This window comes from Rhincodon typus, chromosome 6, assembly GCF_021869965.1.
Source record: "Rhincodon typus isolate 14 chromosome 6, sRhiTyp1.1, whole genome shotgun sequence".
Lineage (NCBI taxonomy): Eukaryota > Metazoa > Chordata > Chondrichthyes > Orectolobiformes > Rhincodontidae > Rhincodon > Rhincodon typus.
In genome coordinates, this window is record NC_063337.1 from 107,864,029 (window position 1) to 107,878,397 (window position 14,369).

Consider the following 14,369-nt stretch of genomic DNA (forward strand, 5'->3'; position numbering starts at 1 on the left):
AGTCAGAAGTGCTGTAGTCATCCTCCTCACTGGCCCTATAGCACAACAAGATGAATTCAGAGGAGGCCAAATTTAAGGGAGTAAGAGAAATAGGATTCTCAGCGGAAAGAGCTATTCATCTATAGATTGAAATGAATAATCCTTATATTTCAACCTCAGAAAGGAACAATGTGCATGATGTTTCTGTTTCATTAAGATGTTCATTGGAATCTCACAGTAGTGTAAGGACAATACTGTCAAAATCTATAAAGGTGACCATGGTAATGAACTTAACTCTTTAGAACAATTGGCATCTCGAAAATCTGCACAGACAGAAATAGCTGGAGAAACTCAGCAGGTCTGGCCACATCTGTGGAGAGAAAGCAGAGTCAACATTTTGGGTCCAGGGAACCTTCGTCAGGACACATTCAAATTTCTCCATCAGTTTGTTCACAGTCCAATGTGTTATTAGGGTTTTTAAGGGCATTTAAGCAGTAATTAAGAATGACTTCAGCACAGAAGGAGGCCTTTCAAACCATGGCCCCATGCTAGATTTCTGAAAGGTACATTTGGCTATTCCCAGTGCTCTGCCCTGCACCTGGAGCCCTGTTTCTCTTCGGGCGTTTACACAATTCTCTTTTGAAAGCCAAGAGTGAATCTGCCTCCATCACACTGTCAGGCTGTATCAGGCTGTATGAGGGTGTGTCAGGCTGTGTCAGGCAGTGTCAGGCAGTGTCAGGCAGTGTCAGGCAGTGTCAGGGTGTGTCAGGGTGTGTCAGGGTGTGTCAGACTGCGTCAGGTTGTATCAGACTGTGTCAGGCTGTATCAGGGTGTGTCAGGCTGTATCAGGGTGTGTCAGGCTGTGTCAGGCTGTGTCAGGGTGTGTCAGGCTGTGTCAGGGTGTGTCAGGGTGTGTCAATCTGTGTCAGGCTGTGTCAGACTGTGTCAGGTTGTGTCAGGCTGTATCAGGCTGTATCAGGATGTATCAGGCAATGTCAGGTTGTGTCAGGCTGTGTCAGGCTGTATCAGGCTGTATCAGGATGTGTCAGGATGTGTCAGGCTGTGTCAGGCTGTGTCAGGCTGTGTCAGGATGTTTCAGACTGTATCAGGATGCATCAGGTTGTGTCAGGCTGTGTCAGGTTGTGTCAGACTGTGTCAGGGTGTGTCAGACTGTGTCAGGCTGTGTCAGGCTGTATCAGGCTGTGTCAGGCTGTGTCAGGCGGTGTCAGGCTGTGTCAGGTTGTGTCAGGGTGTGTCAGGGTGTGTCAGGGTGTGTCAGGCTGTGTCAGGCTGTATCAGGCTGTGTCAGGCTGTGTCAGACTGTATCAGATTGTGTCAGGCTGTGTCAGGCTGCATCAGGCTGCGTCTGGCTGCGTCAGGCTGTATCAGACTGTGTCAGGCTGTATCAGACTGTGTCAGGTTGTGTCAGGTTGTGTCAGGCTGTGTCAGGCTGTATCAGGCTGTGTCAGGCTGTGTCTGGCTGTGTCAGGCTGTGTCAGGCTGTATCAGACTGTGTCAGGCTGTATCAGGCTGTATCAGGCTGTGTCAGGTTGTGTCAGGCTGTGTCAGGCTGTGTCTGGCTGTGTCAGGCTGTGTCTGGCTGTGTCAGGGTGTGTCAGGCTGTGTCAGGCTGTGTCAGGCTGTGTCAGACTGTGTCAGGCTGTGTCAGACTGTGTCAGGCTGTGTCAGACTGTTTCAGGCTGTATCAGACTGTGTCAGACTGTGTCAGGCTGTGCATTCCAGATCCTAATCACTCAATGTGTAAAAAATAAAGTTTCTTCAACTAGTATGTGTCTTAAAGGAGGGTCACTGGACACAAAACGTTGATGTTGCTTTCTGTCCACAGATGCTGCCGGACCTGCTGAGGTTTTCTGGAAATTTCTGTTTCCATTTCTTCATTTTGTTTTTAATTTTTTTGCCAATTACCTTCAAAATATTTCCTTTAGATCTGAACCAATGCAAACAAATTCTTTCTAAGCACTTTATGTGTGATCCTCATAATTTCAAACACCTCTATCAAATTTCCTCCAAACCTTCTGTTCTCGAAGGGGAATACTTTTGCCTTCTCCAGTTTACCCATATTTCTGAAGTCTCTCAGAATCATACACTGGTTGCAGCACAGGAGGCCATTCAGCCCGTCATGTCCTTTCCATTTCTCTTGAAGAGCAACTCAGCAATTCCTCTGCCCTTTCCCACAGCAGTTCAAATATTTCCTCTTCAGTTGTCTATACAATTCCTTTTTGAATGTCATATTGAATCTGTTTCCACTACACTGTCAGACAGTGTATCCAAGATTCTAATCATCCATGTTTCTTCCCATGTCTGTGTCCTCTTGATCTCAACCTATCAGTGGTAACAGTCTTTCCTATCTATTCTGTATAGACCCCTCATAATCTTGAACACCTCTGTTAAATCTCCTCTCAATTTCACTTCTCGAAAGAGAGTAACCTGAGTACATGTTTTCTGTATCAAGTACAAAGCCTTCAACTTCTTCCTAAAGTATGATGCCAAAGTTAGCATAATGCTTCAGTTGATCACAACCTCCTTGAGACTGAACTAGTGTTTGATAAATATTCGTCAGAACTTCCTTCATTTGATGCTCTGCACATCTTTTGATAATACCCAAGGTCCTATGAACCTGTTTAACATGTTTTCTCAACATGCCCTGCAAATGTCAACAACTTGTGCCCATGCACCTGACAGCATTGCACCTCCCACACCAAAACATATAGGCTCTCACCTCCTGCACCCACTTTAGAATTGGAAACTTTGGTGTATATTTCCACTTCTTGTTTTTTCTAGCAAAATATGTCACTAAATATCACATACAGTGTGATAAAGGTTTTAATACATTAGTACCATTTGGAAATTTGGATTTTAAAGCAGAGATAAATGGTTCTATAAAGATAACTCATTTGTATTAAGAGGTCAGAAAGTCACTGTTGAACAGTGAGTTCAAGGATCATTTCCAAGAAGACAGGTGACTTAAACTGAATGACGAGATACACACTACTCCAGGGAGTTAACAAATGAAATGTTTACAAAGTTGACATTTTATGCCATGCAGAAAAATCGACCGAACCAGATTTTAGTTTCTTACCAGTTGAAGGGCAGTTTGGTTTGCAGTTGTGTGGATACTGAGAGCTGGAAAGAGGTCTTAAAACAGTTTTAGCTATTTAAGTGGGCAAGACTTTTCTGATAAAATGTGAAGCTGGAGAAGCACAGCAGGTCAGACAACATCGGAGGAGCAGGAAAGTCAGGACTGATGAAGGGATCCAGACCCAAAACATTGACTTTCCTGCTCCTCCGATGCTGTCTGACCTGCTGTGCTTCTCCAGCTCCACATTTTATCGACTCTGACCTCCAGCATCCGCTGTCCTCACTACCATATAGGGCTTTTCTGATAGTTCAGTTAGGAAAAGTTAAGAAAAAAGCTGTTGTCTGCATATCTTGGAAAGTGACAATAATGGAGACAATGAAATCTAATGAATATATAGAAGATCACCAAAAGTAAATGCTTAAAACCTCATTGGTTAATATGAAATTAAAAAGTTAAGATGGGAATGATATATCACTGGGTTGATTGCCAGTAAAGGATATTGCTGGAAAGCTAATGGAATGCTGGCCTTTATATCTAGAGGATTGAAGTACAAGGGTGCAAATGTTATGCTGCAGTCATAGAGTCATAGAACCATACAGCATGGAAACAGACCCTTCAGCCTAACTGAGCAGGTTTCCTAAACCAGCCCCATTTGTCTGTGTTTTGCCATAAGCCTTTCCTATCCATGTACTTGTCCAAACATCTTTTAAATGTTGTAACTGTACCCACCTCTACCACTTCAATAGTCAATGTCACTGTCTGCACAGTATTTCACCAAAGGTCCCTGTGACTACCACTTGTCGGTGAAATGTGCTGCAGACAACCAAGGGATTGCTTATATTCTGTTCATTCGAGGTTTGCAAAACTCTGAATACAGCCCACCTGGAATATTGTGAACAGATTTGGGCATCATGCCTTGGAAAGAATTTGTCGGTCTTGGAGAGAGTTCATAAGAATGATAACACCTGAAGTCCAGGTTTAAGGAGAGATTATACAAATTGGGCTTGTTTTCTCTAGAACTGAGGATGTTAAGAGGTTATCTGATCAAGGTTTTCAAGATATCAACAGAAAAAGACAACGTTGATAAATATAAACTGTTTCCACTGGTTGAGGATTCTAGAATTAGGGGGCATAGGCTGAGAATTAGGGCCAGACCATTCAGGAGAGAAGTGAGGAAGCACAAAGGGTGCTAGATATTTGGAACTGTCTTCCACAAAATGACAGTTGATGCTGGATCAGTTGTTCATTTTAAATCTGAGATAAATAATTTTTGTTAAGCAAATATATGAAGACATATGGGCCAAAGGCAGAGATATGGAGTTAGGCCACAGATCAGCCATGGTCTCAGTAAATGTTGAATGGTGGAACAGGCTCAAGCTGCTGAATGGTCTACACCTACTCTTGTGAATATGTTCACTGACTGACCATGAATGTAACAAGCTGCAAAACTATAGCGAATGAGTGAGTTTTCTATTGAGTGAAGTTTCACCTGGAGATCTGACTTGTCTGTTATTGTCAGTTGAGATCGTAATGAAGTGGAGGCCTTGGGTGGGATAGGAGTTTGCTTTAATTTGTAGAATTTTCAAGAGAAAATGAAGGCTTATGGGATCAGTGGTTCCAATCACACAAGTTAGAGAAAAATTTTAAAAATGTGAGGGAAATCATAATTATGAAAGAATTCTGAAAAAGTATAGCAGTAAACCTTAAGACTTATTAAATAGAATACCTACAATGTGGAAGTAGGCCATACTAACTCTCCAAAGAGCATCCCACACAGACCCACCTCTATAATCCTGTGTTTAGCCTGGCCAATCCACCTAGCATGCACATCTTCAGCTGTGGGAGGAAACTAGAGCACCTGGAGGGAATCCACACAGATACAGGGGGGAAATGTACAAACTCCACACACACTGTCACCCAAGGTCTGGAATTGAACCCCTATCCCTGGTGCTATGAGGCAGCAGTGCTAACCACTGAGCTACCAAAGATCTAAGAAGTACTGGCAGATACCTATGATATCTCACACATGGGGAAATGGTCAATAAAGAGTCAACAAAGACATTGGAAAAATAGAAAATCTGGAGCTGGAATTGTTATCAACATTAGGAAGCAAATAGTAGGACGCCAAACTAATAATACTGAATTTATAGAAACTGAAAGTGATAAAAGAGCACAATATTATACTCTAAGACTGGATATACTAAAGCTAATTGCTGGAGGTTAAATGGGAAAAAGGGACTTTTGGAAATATTTGTATCAGGGAAGGAAACAGACATTAATACTGTGCCTGTAGCAAAATTGGAACCTGTTCCTTTGGAACCCATTGAGAATGGAGAGGTAACTCAGGACAGTCAAGAAAATTCTTCCTCCAATATTAATGAAGAAAATCAGATCAATGAATAATTTTAATATTTTAGCTCAAAGGGAGAAAAATTTCTATATTCAGGCCACTTCAACATACAACACACCCCTGTGTTCCCTGGCCAACATCTCTGTTTCAGGCTTACTGCAGTGCTCCACCAAAGCTCAGTCCAAGCTTGAAGAACAACGCCTCATTTTCTGGTTGGGAACCCTGCAGCTTTCAGGACACAATATCTAGTACAATAATTTTACTGCCTGAACACGTTCTTCCATGTCCTTTACCCAAACCCACACCCCAGGCCCTGTCATCACATGGGCTGCTTTCAGCACAGCCAACCCATTTTCATCAATTTGTGGTCCCCATTATCAGTTTTTCTCCTTCCCTGGCTCACCATTATCCATCTCTTTGTCTGTCTAATTATCTTTCTCTCTCTGGGGTCCATCTCCAGCCATTGCTAACTCCATTATCCACCACCCCCACTCTTCTCCTCAACCCCACGCCCACCCTCTGTTTTGAGCATATATGCCACAGATTTCCTCGTTACTGCTAGGAAAGGGTCACTGGACTCAAAATGTTAACTTTGCTTTCTCTCCACAGACCCTGCCAGACCTACTGAGCTTCTCCAATGATTTCTGTTTTTGTTTCCATTATATAGACTTAGATTATAGAGTGGCCTAGTAAATACAGAAGTTAAACTTGGAGTAGTCCAACAATTCCTGATAGAAGAAAGTGATTTTCTCTTGACCCAGTTGGTTCAAAAATATTGGCCTCACTGAGGGTGGTGGACAAATCAGAGGAAGGAAAGAAACTGAAATGCTGCAACAGGAACATCCTGGAATATTTCCTGACTGCACATGATTAGATCTCAGTCTCATAGAATTAGTTGGGAAGAGAAGGAATCAATAAAAAAGGAAGAAAACTTGGAAATTCAGTTACCTAAAACTATTTGTCAAAGTATAACTGAAAGGTGACATAGTGATTAGCATTGTTGCCTCAGAGCACCAGGGGTTCAGTTCCCATCTTAGGTGACTGTCTGTATGGGGTTTGCACATCTTCCCTGTGTCTTTGTGGGTTTCCTCCCACAGTCCAAAGATGTGCAGGTTAGGTGGATTAGCCATGTGAAATTGCCCATAGTGTTCAGGAGTGTGTAGATTAGATGGGTTACAGGGGGAAGGAGTAGGGACGAGTCTGTGTGGGATGCTGTTTGGAGGGTCAGTGTGAACTTGTTGGGCCAAAGAGTATGTTCCCACACTGTAGGGATTCCATGAAGAATAAAGGAAAGAGGATGAGACTGCTATTTTATTTCATCTTCTTTAATAGAAATGGAACAGATGTACCCTTAATTGAGAGTGCTTTATCAACTGCCTACTCAGAAACTGAATCAGAACCGATGTGTTCGTATTTAAAAGGCAAAGTGTTAATGAAGACATGGAGACCATGTCAAATACTAGGCAAATAAGGAATAAGCAGTACTCCACCATGTGGTAGTTATATCTGAATATAGTAACAACATTTTACAAGTAACTCATGAGATTTCAATGGCAGGTCACTTAGGCATTAGGAAATGTAGGCAAAAATACAAAACTGCTTTTATTTGCCAGAATGGCATTAAGTTGTCGTGAAATCTTGTCAGTCATGTCATACATGTCAGTGAGTTGAGAAGTCCCAACTATCAATTAAATCTATGCTTTCAATTCTGAATGTCTTTCAAAGAACTGTTTAGCAGCGAGTTCACAAATTATGTAGGGCTCCTATCTAAATCCACGAGCAGGAATCCATATCTTTCAATAATTATGGATGTTTCAACAAGATTTCTTGAGGCAGTGCCTTTGGGGAAAATTACAGCAAAAATGGTAGTGGAAAAATTAATTGTTTTATCACAAGAAATAGATTACCCAAAGAATCGCAAGCAGATCAAAGTATGAATTTTATGTTAGAAATAATTTTTAAAAAATGAATGGCTTGGAAAAAAACAAGTTATATCGTTAGACTATCATCCACAATTTCAAGAATCATTGGAGAGATGGCACCAAACTTTAAATACCATCATCAGAGCTTATTCTCAAGAATGTTCAAATGATTGGCACTAAACCAATCCTTTGTTGTTGTTTTGCCATGAGGGATATCCTTAGTGAGTCCACAGTATTCAAGTCCTTTTGAACTAATATACAATCATGAGGTGAGAGCTTTAATTTGAACCAAAGCTCAGAGTCTACAATTTCAACCTGTGAGTCATGCTTCTGAGAATTTTCCAAAAAGCACTTGAAGAGTATTCAACAAACAATGAAAACTACAGCAAATAAAAAGGCCAAAGTTTGGAATAATTTTGCTGGAAACAAGGTGTTGTTACTGTTACTTGTCTCTGGGGAACCATTAAAACTAAAGTTCACTAAACCTTATCCATTCAAAAATAAACTCTGGGCTGTAAATTATGTGGGTGAGTACTTCAGACAAGAATAAAAATAAGCAAGTATATAATGCTTATGTGTTGAAGAGATGCTATGTCAAGGAGGATAGTCAGAACAGAAGCACTCTTAGAGTACTTAATGATATAGTGAAACAAAAATATCAGAATTCTACAAGTATGAATCAAGAAATTGAAAATCCAAAGGTTATTGAAAATCCAAATCTGTAATCAGATTTGCTTACAATGTTAGATGGACTATAACTCAATCGCCCAGAAAATTATACAAGAGACTTTAATAAGTTATTACAGACTCATAAATCAATATGCGTAAATAGGCCAGGAAATGCACCTTAGCCTATACATGGTGTTAAGGTATGGGGCATATTACCAATAAAACATCCTGACAGATTAAACTGAGAATATATGGCTCAAATGAGGGAAAAAATAAATGTCAAGTTGGAAAATGGCATTGTTGAATCGAGTCACTGTAGGTAGAATTCATTTGTCATAGTGATACTGAAATCAGACATATCTCAAAGATTCTGTCTTAATTATCACAAAACGACTGTGGGACAAAGGTGGATTCATATCCAAATCCGTGATAGGAAGATTGTATTGAGAGGATTAGACAATCATGATTTGTTATGAAAATTGACTTATTAGAAGAATATTGACAAGTTCCATTGACCAATAAGGTAAAAGAAATACGAGCTTTGTAACACCATCTGGATGTTATCAATGTAATGTCATGCCCTTTAGCAAAAAAAGCACCCACAGTTTTTCAACACTTGAACCAATAAGGCCATAGAAGGATTTGACAATGTTCAGCCAAACCTAGAAGTACATTTACAATACTTTAATAAATTGTTTACTAGTTACAATGAACCAATTTGGTCATAAATTTGGCTAAAAGTGAATTACCAAAGCGAAAGTGACTTATTTGAGCTATACTGTCGGACAAGGCAACTAGTGCCTAGATCATTTTTCATGGTACCAGGACACTGTCAAATGTTTTACAGCCAATTAAAAAGTTTTGAAGTATATTTGAAATTTTGGTAGGACTAAAACTAATTTGCATAACATAAGATCTGTGAAACAAAAATGTGATGATGAACAGATAAGCAATTTTTAACATTCTAATTGAGGGATAACTAGTGGGAGAACTCTCTTGCCATTTGAAATGGTGATGTGGGAATTTCTTCATTACTCACTAGATAGTCAGACTGGATGATACACTTATACTTCTGGAATAGAGCTTCAGCTCATAACTTTCTAAATTAGCAGTGATATTACTGAGGCACAGACGACATGTCTGAATAGAAAAGTTCTATTACTGACTGTTACACAAACTGAAATTAAATAAAACAAGCTTTATTTCATACATATGAACGTGCTGCTAGTCTAGGGTAGATATCTTGATCATGTTGCACATAGAAATGCTATTGAACGTTTCACTCATGACATTTAGTGGTTCTTACAGATTCAGGTTTCTGTGCTCCACTTTTTGTTTCCACATCTTTGAAGTTGTTATTCAACTTTCGTCAACCCCAGGACATTTGTGATTTTTTGAAGATTCTGTTCATTTCTACATTCTGTGCACATTTTTAATCTTTTGTAGTTGGTGTCATTGATTTCAAGCTAATGATCTGTCCACTTAATTTATGCTTTATTTCACAGCAAAAACTATGTTTCAGAACTTGGTTATCATTCCACACTTAACTTCTATCTCATAATTACATTGGCAATCTGTGCAATCTATTGTACTTGTGGAGGTCTTCAAATTTCTCCTTTCGATAAATCAAAACTGTTTCAAGGGCAGCTGGTAACCTATGGCAGGCAATGAGGATAGATTTCTATCCATATTTAGCAACTTTATTACTCAAAGAATGAGTAAAGAATATGAACAAATAGGTATTAAAACCCATCCCTGTTTGTTAAGGTTAAAGTTAATCATTGGAAAGATTACGCTGGCAAAAATAAGTATCTAGCATGAAGTTTTCTGAGTTTGCGCTGCCAGCTCAGAAATTCAACCACCAGTCCATGATTTACCTTTTACTTATTCTTTTGAATGTACAATCTGGCCTGGTAAAATCAATGAAATGGCTGAGGGGAATGGCAAGTATCAGCACAACAGTCATAGAATTATAGAGTACAGCTGTAGAAATCCTACATTGCAGCAGGAGACATGTCTAACTAACAGCGCACAGCATGAATTTGAAGAGCATTTTTAGGTTTCTCTATCTGAGGCGAAAAAGAATAGATCATTGCGGCATCAGAACAAGAGGGGTCATTGGTGGTTTAAACTGGCACCAGGACCTACCACAGGCACATGATTTAACCCAACTAGCCTGACATTATGAAAACACTGTGCCAAACGAGGTTCAGACTGAGCAGTCAGACTCTGACTGAGATGTGTCATCTTGTTCAGCGAGAACAATCAATTAGATATTCCACACTGCAGATGGCAGGAAAGTGCTGAAGGTCCTCAGCTTTTATTTTATAGTGAGATATGGCAGGTCAGCCAGTGTCCCAGGAACTATTTTGTTAAGTAGGTTATCAAAGCCTTTGCTACTTTCTCATAAATTCATTTCCATAGACTTCAGCAACAACCATTTTTTAAGGCGGTATTTTTTTCCAAATTCCTTGTCTGCTCAAAGTAATGGATGCAAATGAAGAAATCGTCTTCAATTAGTTTCTTTCATGACCTCAAGGTGTTGCAAAATGTTTAACACAATCAATGAAGCATTTTTTCAAGTGTGCCACAGGTAGTACGGAAGGTAACATGCGCTCAGCAAGTCTCCATGGACAGCAATGTAATGATGATCAAATCAGTTTATGTCCATACTTCTTTAAATAGGTAAGTTGTTACAGTTTCAACCCATTATAAAGCATCGAACATACACACATTTAGATTAGTTGCTGCAGAAGAGGAGTCCATTCAGCCTGTCATATCTCTGCTAGTTCTCTGAAAAAGGCATGCATGAATGCTGGACCCTCACTTTTTCTCTGGGGCCTTCCAACTGTTTCCTGAACAAATACTGATCTAATTTTGAAAACCACCACCAGGTCCAGAACATTCTCACGTAGCACATTCCAGATCCTAACCACACTGTTTAAAGCAATGTTTCCTCATGTCACTGTTGCTTTGGTTGCCACTCACATTAAATCAGTGTATTCAAGCTCTCAATGTTTCCAACAATGGGAGTAGCTCCTCCTTGTCTATTCTGGGAACACCCCACATGATCGTGAACGTCTCCATCACTCTCTTCTTAAATTTTCTCTATGGAGAATGAACAAAATTTCTCCAATCTATCTCCGTAGTTAAAAGTTCTTCATCCCTACAAACCTTCTTTTGAATCCTTGCATTCTGTCTTTTGCCTTCCCATTTTTTTCTAAAGTGTTTTGCAGAACTGGACATAAGTTGAGATCCAATCAGTATCTTACACAAGTTATTTTCACTTATTTGGGATTGTACTCTTTGGCCCATTTCAAGAGCCTAATAACCATTTCCTTTGTTTGTTTTTGTTATATATTCTCTATTCTGTGGGAGGGTCACTGGACCCAAACTGTTAACTCTGCTTTCTCTTCACGGATGTTGCTGGATCTAATAAGATTTTCCAGCAATTTCTATTTGCATTTCTGATTTCCAGAATCTGCAGTTTTTTGGGATTTTTTGCTATCTAATATCTTCAATATCAAGGAACACACATAGACAAATGTTGAACTTTAAATAAAATGCACAATTGCAAGCAGACAGTATCAAAAATAAATAGACTTTCAGTCATGATGGAGGTTGATGCTGTTTTCTAGCTATTTGATCAGTAATTGTTGTCTAAAGGAAGTTTCAGGCATTGAAATTGTTACTGCTTTTCAAGACTGTGAACTGTTGAAGGTACCACTGGGACTCTGTGTTCAAAAAATGTCCTCAATTTCCAGAGTTTTGCTTACATATGGTTCACCAGCATAAAACAATTGGTGCCAGTTCCTGTGGTGAGGCTCTGACTTTCAGCTTGGAACCTGTAGAAACATTAACTTGTAGCATTTCAAAAATTTATACTGGGTATCCTGACAATGTTCACTGCATCATCAGGACAGATTTAACCAAAAGGCTTAACACTCCTCTCACAGTATAACAGACCTTTTGATAATGTTTCAGACATCCAAGAACTGCCATCTACCGTGCCACAACAACATCAGGAGGACAAGGTCAAAAATCACCCTGAGGAAGGGTCACCGGACCCGAAACGTTAACTCGGTTTTCTCCTCCACAGATGCTGCCAGACCTGCTGAGCTTTTCCAGCAACTTTGTTTTCATTCCTGATTTACAGCATCCGCAGTTCTTTTGGTTTTTATTCAAAAATCACACAACACCAGGTTATAGTCCAACAGGGTTATTTGAGCCTCCAGCTTTAAGAGTTTCACTCCTTCTTCAATTGTGATTTTTGACCTTGTCCACCCCAGTCCAACACTGGCACCTTCACAACATTAGGAGGAGGAAGAGCAACACCTCAGCACTGATGAACAGGCTCCCTCACTTGAACTAGCACTCACTGAGTAATTGGCTGAGATTGGAGTTGGGGAGTCATTGGGCACAGGTGGAATGTAGTTAGCTCAGAATATAGGATATTTTATGGTTCAGCAGTTCTGAAGAAGAGCCACATTGGACTCAAAACATTTATTGTTTCTCTCTCCACAGATGCTGCCAGACCTGCTGAGTTTCTCCAGCATTTTCTGTGTTTGTATCAGATTCCAGCATCCATGATATTTTGCTTTTACTCCAGGTTAAAAGATATCTTGTTTGCAAGCTCACCCAGACAGCAAGGTTTGAAATCAATGTGGGAACTTGTGAGCTTTTGCATCTTGATAGGAAGAATAGAGGCATAGGATATTCTCTAAATGGGTAAAGGCTTTGAAAATCTGGACACTAAAAGACTTAGCAGTCCTAGTTCAGGATTCTTTTAAGTTTAACATGCAGGTTCAGTTGGCAAATGTTAGCATTCATTTCAAGAAGACTAGAATGCAAGGGCAGAGATGCGCTACTGAGGTGTATGAGGCTCTGGTCAGACTGCATTTGGAATATTGTGAACAATTTTTGGCCCCGTATCTAAGGGAGGATGTGCTGACCTTGGAGGGATTTCATAGGATGTTCACAAGAATTATCCCAGGTTTGAAGGGCGTGTCATATTAGGAGCAGTTGAAGACTCTGGGATCTGATTGAGACTTACAGAACACTGAGAGGCCTGAATAGAGTGGACATAGAAAAGACATTTCTACTCATTGGGAAGACTAGGAACTGAGGGCACAGCATCAGAGTGGAAGGACGAGTATTCCAAATGGCAGTTGATGAGAGTACAGGAGTGACAAATTCCTGTGAGAATGAAGGATAGGTATGACAAGTTTCATGAACCTTGGATGACCAGGTTTGTTAAAGACAGTATACATAATGTTTAGGAGGATGGGAAATGACAAAGCCCTTGAAGTATATAAGAAAAGTAGGAAAGAATCTAAACAGGGAAGTAGAAGGGCTAAAAGGGGTCATGAAAAATTGTTAGCAAACAGGATTAAAGAGAATCTGAACGCTTTTTATAAAAAGTCAGAGAAAGGGTTGGCCCACTCAAGGAAAAAGGAGAGAAACTGTGTGGAGTCAGAAGAAGTAGTTTAGATCCTAAATGAATATTTTGTGTCGGTATTCACCAAAGAGAAGGATGATCTCAGGGAAAGGAGAGTCGAGTTTTTAAGCCAAGTTGCTTTTAAAAAGGAAGAGTTGTTGCACTTCTTAAAAACTATTAAAGTAGATAAGTCCCTGAATCCTGATGGAATCTATCCCAGAATACTGAGAGAGGCAAAAGAACAAATTGCTGGAGCATTGACGGATATCTTTGTATCCTCTTTGGCCACAGGCGAGGTTCCAGAGGATTGGAGAAATGCTAATGTTGTCCTATTGTTTAAGAAGGGTGGCAGGGATAATCCTGAAAATTACAGGCCTATGAGTCTCACATTGGTGGTAGGGAAACTATTGGAAAAGATTCTCAGGGACAAGCTCTGTATGCATTTAGAAGCAAATAGACTTATTAGTGATAGACGGCATGGTTTTGTGTGGGAGAGGTTATGCCTCACTAATTTGATCATGTTTTTGAGGAGGTGACGCAGATGAATGATGACGGAAAAACAGTTGATGTTGTCTACATGGACTTCAGTAAAGCTTTTGACAAGGTCCCTAATGGCAGGCTGGTACAAAAGGTGAATACACATAGTGTCGGGGTGAGCTGGCAAGATGGATACAGAACTAGCTTAACCATAGGAGACAGAGAGTAGTGGTGGAAGGACGCTTTTCAGAATGGAGGGTTGTGACTAGTGGTGTTCCACAGGGATCAGTGCTGGGACCTCTGCTGTTTGTGATCTACATAAATGATTTGGAGGAAAACATAGCTGATCAAATTAATAGGTTTATGGACAATACAAAGATTGGTGGAGTTGCAGTTAGTGAGGAGGATTGTCAGAGATACAGCAGGATGTACATC